This window comes from Dermacentor silvarum, chromosome 1, assembly GCF_013339745.2.
Source record: "Dermacentor silvarum isolate Dsil-2018 chromosome 1, BIME_Dsil_1.4, whole genome shotgun sequence".
Classification (NCBI taxonomy): domain Eukaryota; kingdom Metazoa; phylum Arthropoda; class Arachnida; order Ixodida; family Ixodidae; genus Dermacentor; species Dermacentor silvarum.
Window position 1 is genome coordinate 421,138,065 of NC_051154.1, and position 13,089 is coordinate 421,151,153.

The following is a 13,089-nucleotide window of genomic DNA, read 5'->3' on the forward strand; positions in this document are numbered from 1 at the left end:
CATATGCACTGAAATGTGATGGCAAAGAACCCATGAATTCATACTATTACTGCAGCTACGTGATAGCAGAAGGCTGTATGCACTAGTTCAAAGAGGTGCCTAAAGCAGGGTGCATGCCATAATTGATTACATGAATCAGTGGAAAAATGTCACTTGATGGCTGCCACTAGACCTGGGAATGGTTAAGTAGCGTGTGTGTGTTGTTAAGTAGTGCTGCAAAGTGCTACTCACTGCTGGTACCTAATTCCTTACATAACATTTACTCTGTCAAAGAACAATGCCACTAAGTCCTGACCTGTCTCTCATGCAGATAAAGGTTACGCATTCGCTTAAGTTGTGCCTGCAGGCTTTGAAAAAAAGTTGTCTAAAAGAATTTAGCACATGGACAAGAATGTCCAAACAATTTTAATGGCACTAAAGTTGCAGTATAGTGGCGACATGTCACAGAATAATTCGATCGAACCATGAAAATTTCTGTTAAATTTAAATCTTGCCTATATTGTGTGTTGTACCCATGTATTAGTACTATGACAAATGAAGGCTCTAAGTTGACAGATGAAGCGACAAACTTAAAATGTTTCATTACATTTTCCAAACTCTAACAGAGCTGTCGTATACTCTATGAGTACAAAGCATGGCTCGATAATAGAATAAACTGCATACTATGTGCTGCCATGCTAACAAATTGGTAAAAGAAAAACAAGGAAAGCTTCTGCTGTCGTGATTTTACAATTAAGTGGGCTCAAATACTACACGAACACTTATATCGAGAAAAAAATTGCTTCCAACAAATGCAAGCAATGTGGTGTGGAGTCAGCCCTATTGTAACAGTTACCTACTCATGTGAGCAGAAAAGCAGGTGAAAGCACACTGGCTCAGGATGAGCCATCTGCCTTTCCTGTAAACAACTCCTTGCACTCTTAAGCTCATTTTGACACTCTCTTTAGTCACGGTGTGCACATTTTGTGCGCGACTTATTTTTGCCATTTCTGCGCAGTAGGATGAGATCTGCCTTTCCTGTAAACAACTCCTTGCACTCCTAAACTCATTTTGACACTCTCTTTAGTCACGGTGTACACATTTTGTGCGCGACTTATTTTTGCCATTTCTGCGCAGTTTGTGGCAAGAAAATGACCACAAAAACTAGTCTTAGGGTAAATTAAACATGCTTACCTTAAGTACCTTCATTTCACTTCTGAGGGAAATCTATCGCTGCCGCAGATAGTTGGAGAAGACACTACAGTGTTTGACGGGAGCAGGGGTGCAACAGCCAAAGTAGGATTTTTGTCAAAATCGGGGCGTATATAACGTACTTTTCCCGTGTCGACACGGGCTGACAACAGACTCGGTACAACAACAAATGCGGCACACCGTTTCATTGCAACGTGGTGCCTGTTGCAGCGTGGAACCGAAAAAATAACGTCGAGTGCTTTTGAAAACAGTTCTGTTGAAATAAATAAACGTTCAAGTGCAAATCAGCATACTCGCCCCGCCGCAAAGGAACACAGAGAAGCACATGTGTATCTTTCCCTGAGCCTGTGAAGTTTATTTCATTACATACTGTGCTGTGGATGGCAGTCAAGGTCTTTGTCCTCTGCCATGACAAGACAACTGTAGACGGATGGTTCAATGGGAGCTGTCAGGTTTCTATGGAAAATCTGTCTTGTATCTTTGGCAACATATATATTGTGTGTGATGTAGTGGAGAGAGAACCCTTGCTGGTTGTGTGCATCGCGTCGCCTACAAAGCTCACCGCTTGCTGTACCGTACAAGCGAGTTTCCCGCGGACCCGCTCCGCTCGTGACCGCGTGCACGGATACGGCGAGGTCAACGCGACAATGGCGAACTATTTTCATTACTGCAAGCAACGAGCACTCCGTGTCTCCGCGAGATTTTACTGCACACACAACACGCTAATTCGTGCGCGTGAGCTATGCTGCTTCAAATAAAGCAGTATTGAACCGGACTCCACCACACAGTGCAAACAATGACCACGTCCCCATTGACATCTGTAGCAGCAGTATAGAATACACCGGTGGTACGTTGTCAACGTTCTTTACGTGGAATAAATGAGGGCTCACCTTGCTCATGTCGAATGTCCGTGTACGTACTGTAGACAGCACTAACATTGCAAGCAATTATAACACTGACACTGCCATCCTAGACATGCTGTTCTGCGTAAGTAGCTGAAGGGCCTCCTGCAACAACTTGGCATTCAAGACAATGCCATCACTATGGAAGACAAATTGGCGTCAGATCTATCACCAAACTTGTCAAACGGGTCAATATGGTTTCAAAAAGAGCACTGGCGTTGCAGTTTTGAGGCAAACCAATGAATGCACACATTGAGAAGCAGCAGTAAGTTCGAAAAACTGTGAATTGGTAAACTTGATTCAGGGTATCAGGGTAAGAATACGCCACTGACACTCAACGCAGGCAGATGGATTTGTTTTGTGCCCATGTGAACGAGCGAGCCAGAAGCACAAGATCGCATTAAATGCTCGACCAATTCTCTTGCCTCAGATGCTGCTGGACGCAGTGCCGTGGCAAATAAACACCTGAAGTACCTTCAGAAAACCAACATACTTGGTTGGTTTTGCTTTGTTTTTTATTTGTTATGTACTCCTTCCGAGTCGTCATTATCGATGCAGCATCTGCTTTTTAAGTCTTGTTTTTTAGGTTATTATATGCTGGGTCAGAGCACATGCTTCAACCTACCTTCACATATTTTTAGAGGCAAGCGTCATGCTGTGTGATAATCTGGACTGTCTCTTATCACCTCTGGTATACTCGGCTGTACCAATCTGTCATGGTACATGGTTATGATGTGGTTGTATTAGGAGGGTCCTAGTGACTCCAATATTTGGTTGCTTAATCACTAATGTGATGTCCCATGATCACAAGAATTCATTTCTATAATTATGACTTCAACTCATTCTAAAACATATTCTAATAAATGTAGCACTGACATATATACATACATGACCAAAATATACCCAGGGCCTAACTACAGTGTTGGCCAATTAAACGAGGAAATATAACTTATTTCACTTCTTAAAATACAGTGTGTGGTACTTTAATTATGACTCGAAGTAAACTGCACAAACCTAAGTGGCGATGTAGGCTTGTTGGTTGTTCATGTTGAAATGAGCGAGTTGTAGCGCGAACAGGGAACAAAGATATGAGAAGGCACAATGAAGCACTACGTGTGTGTATTATTTGTGCTTTCTCGTGTATTTTTCCTTGTGCGTGCTACACAACGCGCTCGTTGCACAAATCTGTTACCAAGCTTATTATGGTCATTTATTTTACCTTTAAGGGCCTATGTCAGGGCATTACGTTATGGGTAGCATATTCATGCAGTCTAGCATTACCTCAAACCATTACCAAAATGTTCACACCCTAAATGTATAACAGCTTTTATGATGAACAAGTTTCTGCAATTCTATTGTGTCAGCGAGCATCGACGACAATACATATCCTGACCTCTGCAGTAGTGACTGATCTGCTACAAATTATCTGAGGTTTATAAGCTGCGTGCTTGTGTACTTTCATGTTTAATATTGCACTACGTGAGACATCAGTATACTTTATGTGGCTTCGTTTTCAAATTTAAGTAACTTCAGGGTGATGAACACACACACTTATGGAAATGGGAACCAGTGGGAGTTTGAATTTACCATCTTTTCTTCCATTTTCTGTGGATAGCCAGGAGGTGCTCCAGCAATGACACTCCCCTGTCTGAACCGCCCCATGGAGGCCAGCTGTCACTGAGAAAACAAGGATTATTAATATTACCAGATGTTAGCTAGCAGCATCACATATAGAAGCCGACTTGTGTAGAACACAGCGCAAGACAGTTGAAGTGACATGCACATTAAGTGAATATTAATTTAAGACACAGGTAACTGCAGTCATCCCTGTTGCTGACTGTATGTCTCTTTGCAGAGTAACGCAAATAGGCCGTGCAGCTTACATGATATGTGAAGCTCAAGTGCACTGTGTAGGTTATCAAGTTAGGTGTTGTTCTCTAGAGGTCTTTGTTATCAGTACACGTGATGCCATATGCACTGAAATGTGATGGCAAAGAACCCATGAATTTATACTATTACTGCAGCTACGTGATAGCAGAAGGCTGTATGCACTAGTTCAAAGAGGTGCCTAAAGCAGGGTGCATGCCATAATTGATTACATGAATCAGTGGAAAAAATGTCACTTGATGGCTGCCACTAGACCTGGGAATGGTTAAGTAGCGTGTGTGTGTTGTTAAGTAGTGCTGCAAAGTGCTACTCACTGCTGGTACCTAATTCCTTACATAACATTTACTCTGTCAAAGAACAATGCCACTAAGTCCTGACCTGTCTCTCATGCAGATAAAGGTTACGCATTGGCTTAAGTTGTGCCTGCAGGCTTTGAAAAAAAGTTGTCTAAAAGAATTTAGCACATGGACAAGAATGTCCAAACAAATTTTAATGGCACTAAAGTTGCAGTATAGTGGCCACATGTCACAGAATAATTCGATCGAACCATGAAAATTTCTGTTAAATTTAAATCTTGCCTATATTGTGTGTTGTACCCATGTATTAGTACTATGACAAATGAAGGCTCTAAGTTGACAGATGAAGCGACAAACTTAAAATGTTTCATTACATTTTCCAAACTCTAACAGAGCTGTCGTATACTCTATGAGTACAAAGCATGGCTCGATAATAGAATAAACTGCATACTATGTGCTGCCATGCTAACAAATTGGTAAAAGAAAAACAAGGAAAGCTTCTGCTGTCGTGATTTTACAATTAAGTGGGCTCAAATACTACACGAACACTTATATCGAGAAAAAAATTGCTTCCAACAAATGCAAGCAATGTGGTGTGGAGTCAGCCCTATTGTAACAGTTACCTACTCATGTGAGCAGAAAAGCAGGTGAAAGCACACTGGCTCAGGATGAGCCATCTGCCTTTCCTGTAAACAACTCCTTGCACTCTTAAGCTCATTTTGACACTCTCTTTAGTCACGGTGTGCACATTTTGTGCGCGACTATTTTTGCCATTTCTGCGCAGTAGGATGAGATCTGCCTTTCCTGTAAACAACTCCTTGCACTCCTAAACTCATTTTGACACTCTCTTTAGTCACGGTGTACACATTTTGTGCGCGACTTATTTTTGCCATTTCTGCGCAGTTGTGGCAAGAAAATGACCACAAAAACTAGTCTTAGGGTAAATTAAACATGCTTACATTAAGTACCTTCATTTCACTTCTGAGGGAAATCTATCGCTGCCGCAGATAGTGGAGAAGACACTACAGTGTTTGACGGGAGCAGGGGTGCAACAGCCAAAGTAGGATTTTTGTCAAAATCGGGCGTATATAACGTACTTTTCCCGTGTCGACACGGGCTGACAACAGACTCGGTACAACAACAAATGCGGCACAACCGTTTCATTGCAACGTGGTGCCTGTTGCAGCGTGGAACCGAACCCTTGCTGGTTGTGTGCATCGCGTCGCCTACAAAGCTCACCGCTTGCTGTACCGTACAAGCGAGTTTCCCCCGGACCCGCTCCGCTCGTGACCGCGTGCACGGATACGGCGAGGTCAACGCGACAATGGCGAACTATTTTCATTACTGCAAGCAACGAGCACTCCGTGTCTCCGCGAGATTTTACTGCACACACAACACGCTAATTCGTGCGCGTGAGCTATGCTGCTTCAAATAAAGCAGTATTGAACCGGACTCCACCACACAGTGCAAACAATGACCACGTCCCCATTGACATCTGTAGCAGCAGTATAGAATACACCGGTGGTACGTTGTCAACGTTCTTTACGTGGAATAAATGAGGGCTCACCTTTGCTCATGTCGAATGTCCGTGTACGTACTGTAGACAGCACTAACATTGCAAGCAATTATAACACTGACACTGCCATCCTAGACATGCTGTTCTGCGTAAGTAGCTGAAGGGCCTCCTGCAACAACTTGGCATTCAAGACAATGCCATCACTATGGAAGACAAATTGGCGTCAGATCTATCACCAAACTTGTCAAACGGGTCAATATGGTTTCAAAAAGAGCACTGGCGTTGCAGTTTTGAGGCAAACCAATGAATGCACACAACTTGAGAAGCAGCAGTAAGTTCGAAAAACTGTGAATTGGTAAACTTGATTCAGGGTATCAGGGTAAGAATACGCCACTGACACTCAACGCAGGCAGATGGATTTGTTTTGTGCCCATGTGAACGAGCGAGCCAGAAGCACAAGATCGCATTAAATGCTCGACCAATTCTCTTGCCTCAGATGCTGCTGGACGCAGTGCCGTGGCAAATAAACACCTGAAGTACCTTCAGAAAACCAACATACTTGGTTGGTTTTGCTTTGTTTTTTATTTGTTATGTACTCCTTCCGAGTCGTCATTATCGATGCAGCATCTGCTTTTTAAGTCTTGTTTTTTAGGTTATTATATGCTGGGTCAGAGCACATGCTTCAACCTACCTTCACATATTTTTAGAGGCAAGCGTCATGCTGTGTGATAATCTGGACTGTCTCTTATCACCTCTGGTATACTCGGCTGTACCAATCTGTCATGGTACATGGTTATGATGTGGTTGTATTAGGAGGGTCCTAGTGACTCCAATATTTGGTTGCTTAATCACTAATGTGATGTCCCATGATCACAAGAATTCATTTCTATAATTATGACTTCAACTCATTCTAAAACATATTCTAATAAATGTAGCACTGACATATATACATACATGACCAAAATATACCCAGGGCCTAACTACAGTGTTGGCCAATTAAACGAGGAAATATAACTTATTTCACTTCTTAAAATACAGTGTGTGGTACTTTAATTATGACTCGAAGTAACTGCACAAACCTAAGTGGCGATGTAGGCTTGTTGGTTGTTCATGTTGAAATGAGCGAGTTGTAGCGCGAACAGGGAACAAAGATATGAGAAGGCACAATGAAGCACTACGTGTGTGTATTATTTGTGCTTTCTCGTGTATTTTTCCTTGTGCGTGCTACACAACGCGCTCGTTGCACAAATCTGTTACCAAGCTTATTATGGTCATTTATTTTACCTTTAAGGGCCTATGTCAGGGCATTACGTTATGGGTAGCATATTCATGCAGTCTAGCATTACCTCAAACCATTACCAAAATGTTCACACCCTAAATGTATAACAGCTTTTATGATGAACAAGTTTCTGCAATTCTATTGTGTCAGCGAGCATCGACGACAATACATATCCTGACCTCTGCAGTAGTGACTGATCTGCTACAAATTATCTGAGGTTTATAAGCTGCGTGCTTGTGTACTTTCATGTTTAATATTGCACTACGTGAGACATCAGTATACTTTATGTGGCTTCGTTTTCAAATTTAAGTAACTTCAGGGTGATGAACACACACACTTATGGAAATGGGAACCAGTGGGAGTTTGAATTTACCATCTTTTCTTCCATTTTCTGTGGATAGCCAGGAGGTGCTCCAGCAATGACACTCCCCTGTCTGAACCGCCCCATGGAGGCCAGCTGTCACTGAGAAAACAAGGATTATTAATATTACCAGATGTTAGCTAGCAGCATCACATATAGAAGCCGACTTGTGTAGAACACAGCGCAAGACAGTTGAAGTGACATGCACATTAAGTGAATATTAATTTAAGACACAGGTAACTGCAGTCATCCCTGTTGCTGACTGTATGTCTCTTTGCAGAGTAACGCAAATAGGCGTGCAGCTTACATGATATGTGAAGCTCAAGTGCACTGTGTAGGTTATCAAGTTAGGTGTTGTTCTCTAGAGGTCTTTGTTATCAGTACACGTGATGCCATATGCACTGAAATGTGATGGCAAAGAACCCATGAATTTATACTATTACTGCAGCTACGTGATAGCAGAAGGCTGTATGCACTAGTTCAAAGAGGTGCCTAAAGCAGGGTGCATGCCATAATTGATTACATGAATCAGTGGAAAAATGTCACTTGATGGCTGCCACTAGACCTGGGAATGGTTAAGTAGCGTGTGTGTGTTGTTAAGTAGTGCTGCAAAGTGCTACTCACTGCTGGTACCTAATTCCTTACATAACATTACTCTGTCAAAGAACAATGCCACTAAGTCCTGACCTGTCTCTCATGCAGATAAAGGTTACGCATTCGCTTAAGTTGTGCCTGCAGGCTTTGAAAAAAAGTTGTCTAAAAGAATTTAGCACATGGACAAGAATGTCCAAACAAATTTTAATGGCACTAAAGTTGCAGTATAGTGGCGACATGTCACAGAATAATTCGATCGAACCATGAAAATTTCTGTTAAATTTAAATCTTGCCTATATTGTGTGTTGTACCCATGTATTAGTACTATGACAAATGAAGGCTCTAAGTTGACAGATGAAGCGACAAACTTAAAATGTTTCATTACATTTTCCAAACTCTAACAGAGCTGTCGTATACTCTATGAGTACAAAGCATGGCTCGATAATAGAATAAACTGCATACTATGTGCTGCCATGCTAACAAATTGGTAAAAGAAAAACAAGGAAAGCTTCTGCTGTCGTGATTTTACAATTAAGTGGGCTCAAATACTACACGAACACTTATATCGAGAAAAAAATTGCTTCCAACAAATGCAAGCAATGTGGTGTGGAGTCAGCCCTATTGTAACAGTTACCTACTCATGTGAGCAGAAAAGCAGGTGAAAGCACACTGGCTCAGGATGAGCCATCTGCCTTCCTGTAAACAACTCCTTGCACTCTTAAGCTCATTTTGACACTCTCTTTAGTCACGGTGTGCACATTTTGTGCGCGACTTATTTTTGCCATTTCTGCGCAGTAGGATGAGATCTGCCTTTCCTGTAAACAACTCCTTGCACTCCTAAACTCATTTTGACACTCTCTTTAGTCACGGTGTACACATTTTGTGCGCGACTTATTTTTGCCATTTCTGCGCAGTTGTGGCAAGAAATGACCACAAAACTAGTCTTAGGGTAAATTAAACATGCTTACATTAAGTACCTTCATTTCACTTCTGAGGGAAATCTATCGCTGCCGCAGATAGTTGGAGAAGACACTACAGTGTTTGACGGGAGCAGGGGTGCAACAGCCAAAGTAGGATTTTTGTCAAAATCGGGCGTATATAACGTACTTTTCCCGTGTCGACACGGGCTGACAACAGACTCGGTACAACAACAAATGCGGCACACCGTTTCATTGCAACGTGGTGCCTGTTGCAGCGTGGAACCGAACCCTTGCTGGTTGTGTGCATCGCGTCGCCTACAAAGCTCACCGCTTGCTGTACCGTACAAGCGAGTTTCCCCTGGACCCGCTCCGCTCGTGACCGCGTGCACGGATACGGCGAGGTCAACGCGACAATGGCGAACTATTTTCATTACTGCAAGCAACGAGCACTCCGTGTCTCCGCGAGATTTTACTGCACACACAACACGCTAATTCGTGCGCGTGAGCTATGCTGCTTCAAATAAAGCAGTATTGAACCGGACTCCACCACACAGTGCAAACAATGACCACGTCCCCATTGACATCTGTAGCAGCAGTATAGAATACACCGGTGGTACGTTGTCAACGTTCTTTACGTGGAATAAATGAGGGCTCACCTTTGCTCATGTCGAATGTCCGTGTACGTACTGTAGACAGCACTAACATTGCAAGCAATTATAACACTGACACTGCCATCCTAGACATGCTGTTCTGCGTAAGTAGCTGAAGGGCCTCCTGCAACAACTTGGCATTCAAGACAATGCCATCACTATGGAAGACAAATTGGCGTCAGATCTATCACCAAACTTGTCAAACGGGTCAATATGGTTTCAAAAAGAGCACTGGCGTTGCAGTTTTGAGGCAAACCAATGAATGCACACAACTTGAGAAGCAGCAGTAAGTTCGAAAAACTGTGAATTGGTAAACTTGATTCAGGGTATCAGGGTAAGAATACGCCACTGACACTCAACGCAGGCAGATGGATTTGTTTTGTGCCCATGTGAACGAGCGAGCCAGAAGCACAAGATCGCATTAAATGCTCGACCAATTCTCTTGCCTCAGATGCTGCTGGACGCAGTGCCGTGGCAAATAAACACCTGAAGTACCTTCAGAAAACCAACATACTTGGTTGGTTTTGCTTTGTTTTTTATTTGTTATGTACTCCTTCCGAGTCGTCATTATCGATGCAGCATCTGCTTTTTAAGTCTTGTTTTTAGGTTATTATATGCTGGGCCAGCGCACATGCTTCAACCTACCTTCACATATTTTTAGAGGCAAGCGTCATGCTGTGTGATAATCTGGACTGTCTCTTATCACCTCTGGTATACTCGGCTGTACCAATCTGTCATGGTACATGGTTATGATGTGGTTGTATTAGGAGGGTCCTAGTGACTCCAATATTTGGTTGCTTAATCACTAATGTGATGTCCCATGATCACAAGAATTCATTTCTATAATTATGACTTCAACTCATTCTAAAACATATTCTAATAAATGTAGCACTGACATATATACATACATGACCAAAATATACCCAGGGCCTAACTACAGTGTTGGCCAATTAAACGAGGAAATATAACTTATTTCACTTCTTAAAATACAGTGTGTGGTACTTTAATTATGACTCGAAGTAAACTGCACAAACCTAAGTGGCGATGTAGGCTTGTTGGTTGTTCATGTTGAAATGAGCGAGTTGTAGCGCGAACAGGGAACAAAGATATGAGAAGGCACAATGAAGCACTACGTGTGTGTATTATTTGTGCTTTCTCGTGTATTTTTCCTTGTGCGTGCTACACAACGCGCTCGTTGCACAAATCTGTTACCAAGCTTATTATGGTCATTTATTTTACCTTTAAGGGCCTATGTCAGGGCATTACGTTATGGGTGCATATTCATGCAGTCTAGCATTACCTCAAACCATTACCAAAATGTTCACACCCTAAATGTATAACAGCTTTTATGATGAACAAGTTTCTGCAATTCTATTGTGTCAGCGAGCATCGACGACAATACATATCCTGACCTCTGCAGTTGACTGATCTGCTACAAATTATCTGAGGTTTATAAGCTGCGTGCTTGTGTACTTTCATGTTTAATATTGCACTACGTGAGACATCAGTATACTTTATGTGGCTTCGTTTTCAAATTTAAGTAACTTCAGGGTGATGAACACACACACTTATGGAAATGGGAACCAGTGGGAGTTTGAATTTACCATCTTTTCTTCCATTTTCTGTGGATAGCCAGGAGGTGCTCCAGCAATGACACTCCCCTGTCTGAACCGCCCCATGGAGGCCAGCTGTCACTGAGAAAACAAGGATTATTAATATTACCAGATGTTAGCTAGCAGCATCACATATAGAAGCCGACTTGTGTAGAACACAGCGCAAGACAGTTGAAGTGACATGCACATTAAGTGAATATTAATTTAAGACACAGGTAACTGCAGTCATCCCTGTTGCTGACTGTATGTCTCTTTGCAGAGTAACGCAAATAGGCGTGCAGCTACATGATATGTGAAGCTCAAGTGCACTGTGTAGGTTATCAAGTTAGGTGTTGTTCTCTAGAGGTCTTTGTTATCAGTACACGTGATGCCATATGCACTGAAATGTGATGGCAAAGAACCCATGAATTTATACTATAACTGCAGCTACGTGATAGCAGAAGGCTGTATGCACTAGTTCAAAGAGGTGCCTAAAGCAGGGTGCATGCCATAATTGATTACATGAATCAGTGGAAAAATGTCACTTGATGGCTGCCACTAGACCTAGGAATGGTTAAGTAGCGTGTGTGTGTTGTTAAGTAGTGCTGCAAAGTGCTACTCACTGCCTGTACCTAATTCCTTACATAACATTCACTCTGTCAAAGAACAATGCCACTAAGTCCTGACCTGTCTCTCATGCAGATGAAGGTTACGCATTCGCTTAAGTTGTGCCTGCAGGCTTTGAAAAAAAGTTGTCTAAAAGAATTTAGCACATGGACAAGAATGTCCAAACAAATTTTAATGGCACTAAAGTTGCAGTGTAGTGGCGACATGTCACAGAATAATTCGATCGAACCATGGAAATTTCTGTTAAATTTAAATCTTGCCTATATTGTGTGTTGTACCCATGTATTAGTACTATGACAAATGAAGGCTCTAAGTTGACAGATGAAGCGACAAACTTAAAATGTTTCATTACATTTTCAAAACTCTAACAGAGCTGTTGTATACTCTATGAGTACAAAGCATGGCTCGATAATAGAATAAACTGCACACTATGTGCTGCCATGCTAACAAATTGGTAAAAGAAAAACAAGGAAAGCTTCTGCTGTCGTGATTTTACAATTAAGTGGGCTCAAATACTACACGAACACTTATATCGAGAAAAAATTGCTTCCAACAAATGCAAGCAATGTGGTTTGGAGTCAGCCCTATTATAACAGTTACCTACTCATGTGAGCAGAAAAACAGGTGAAAGCACACTGGCTCAGGATGAGCCATCTGCCTTTCCTGTAAGCAACTCCTTGCACTCTTAAGCTCATTTTGACACTCTCTTTAGTCACGGTGTGCACATTTTGTGCGCGACTTATTTTTGCCATTTCTGCGCAGTTGTGGCAAGGAAATGACCACAAAAACTAGTCTTAGGGTAAATTAAACATGCTTACCTTAAGTACCTTCATTTCACTTCTGAGGGAAATCTATCGCTGCCGCAGATAGTTGGAGAAGACACTACAGTGTTTGACGGGAGCAGGGGTGCAACAGCCAAAGTAGGATTTGGAGTAGGAAAATCTTGCATTTGGAGCAGGAAAATCTAAATTTGGAGCAGGTTACAGGAAAAAGCTCTGTTTTGGAGCACTAAATCCAAATTTTTTTATTTATTTTATTTATACAATACTGCAGACCTTGCACAGGTCCAAGCAGGGTGTGTACATAAGCATTTGAATAAACACAAGAAAAGGAAAAAGAGCACATGTCAATCAGTAGTAGGTACAATTGGGGATGGAATCAAGTTCCAGTCATTAATAGTTCGTGGAAAAAGGAGTATTTGAACACCTCAATTCGTGCAAAATATGGATTTAAAGTGTGAGGTTGGTGGTGCCGGGTGTGTCTAGTTGTTAAAG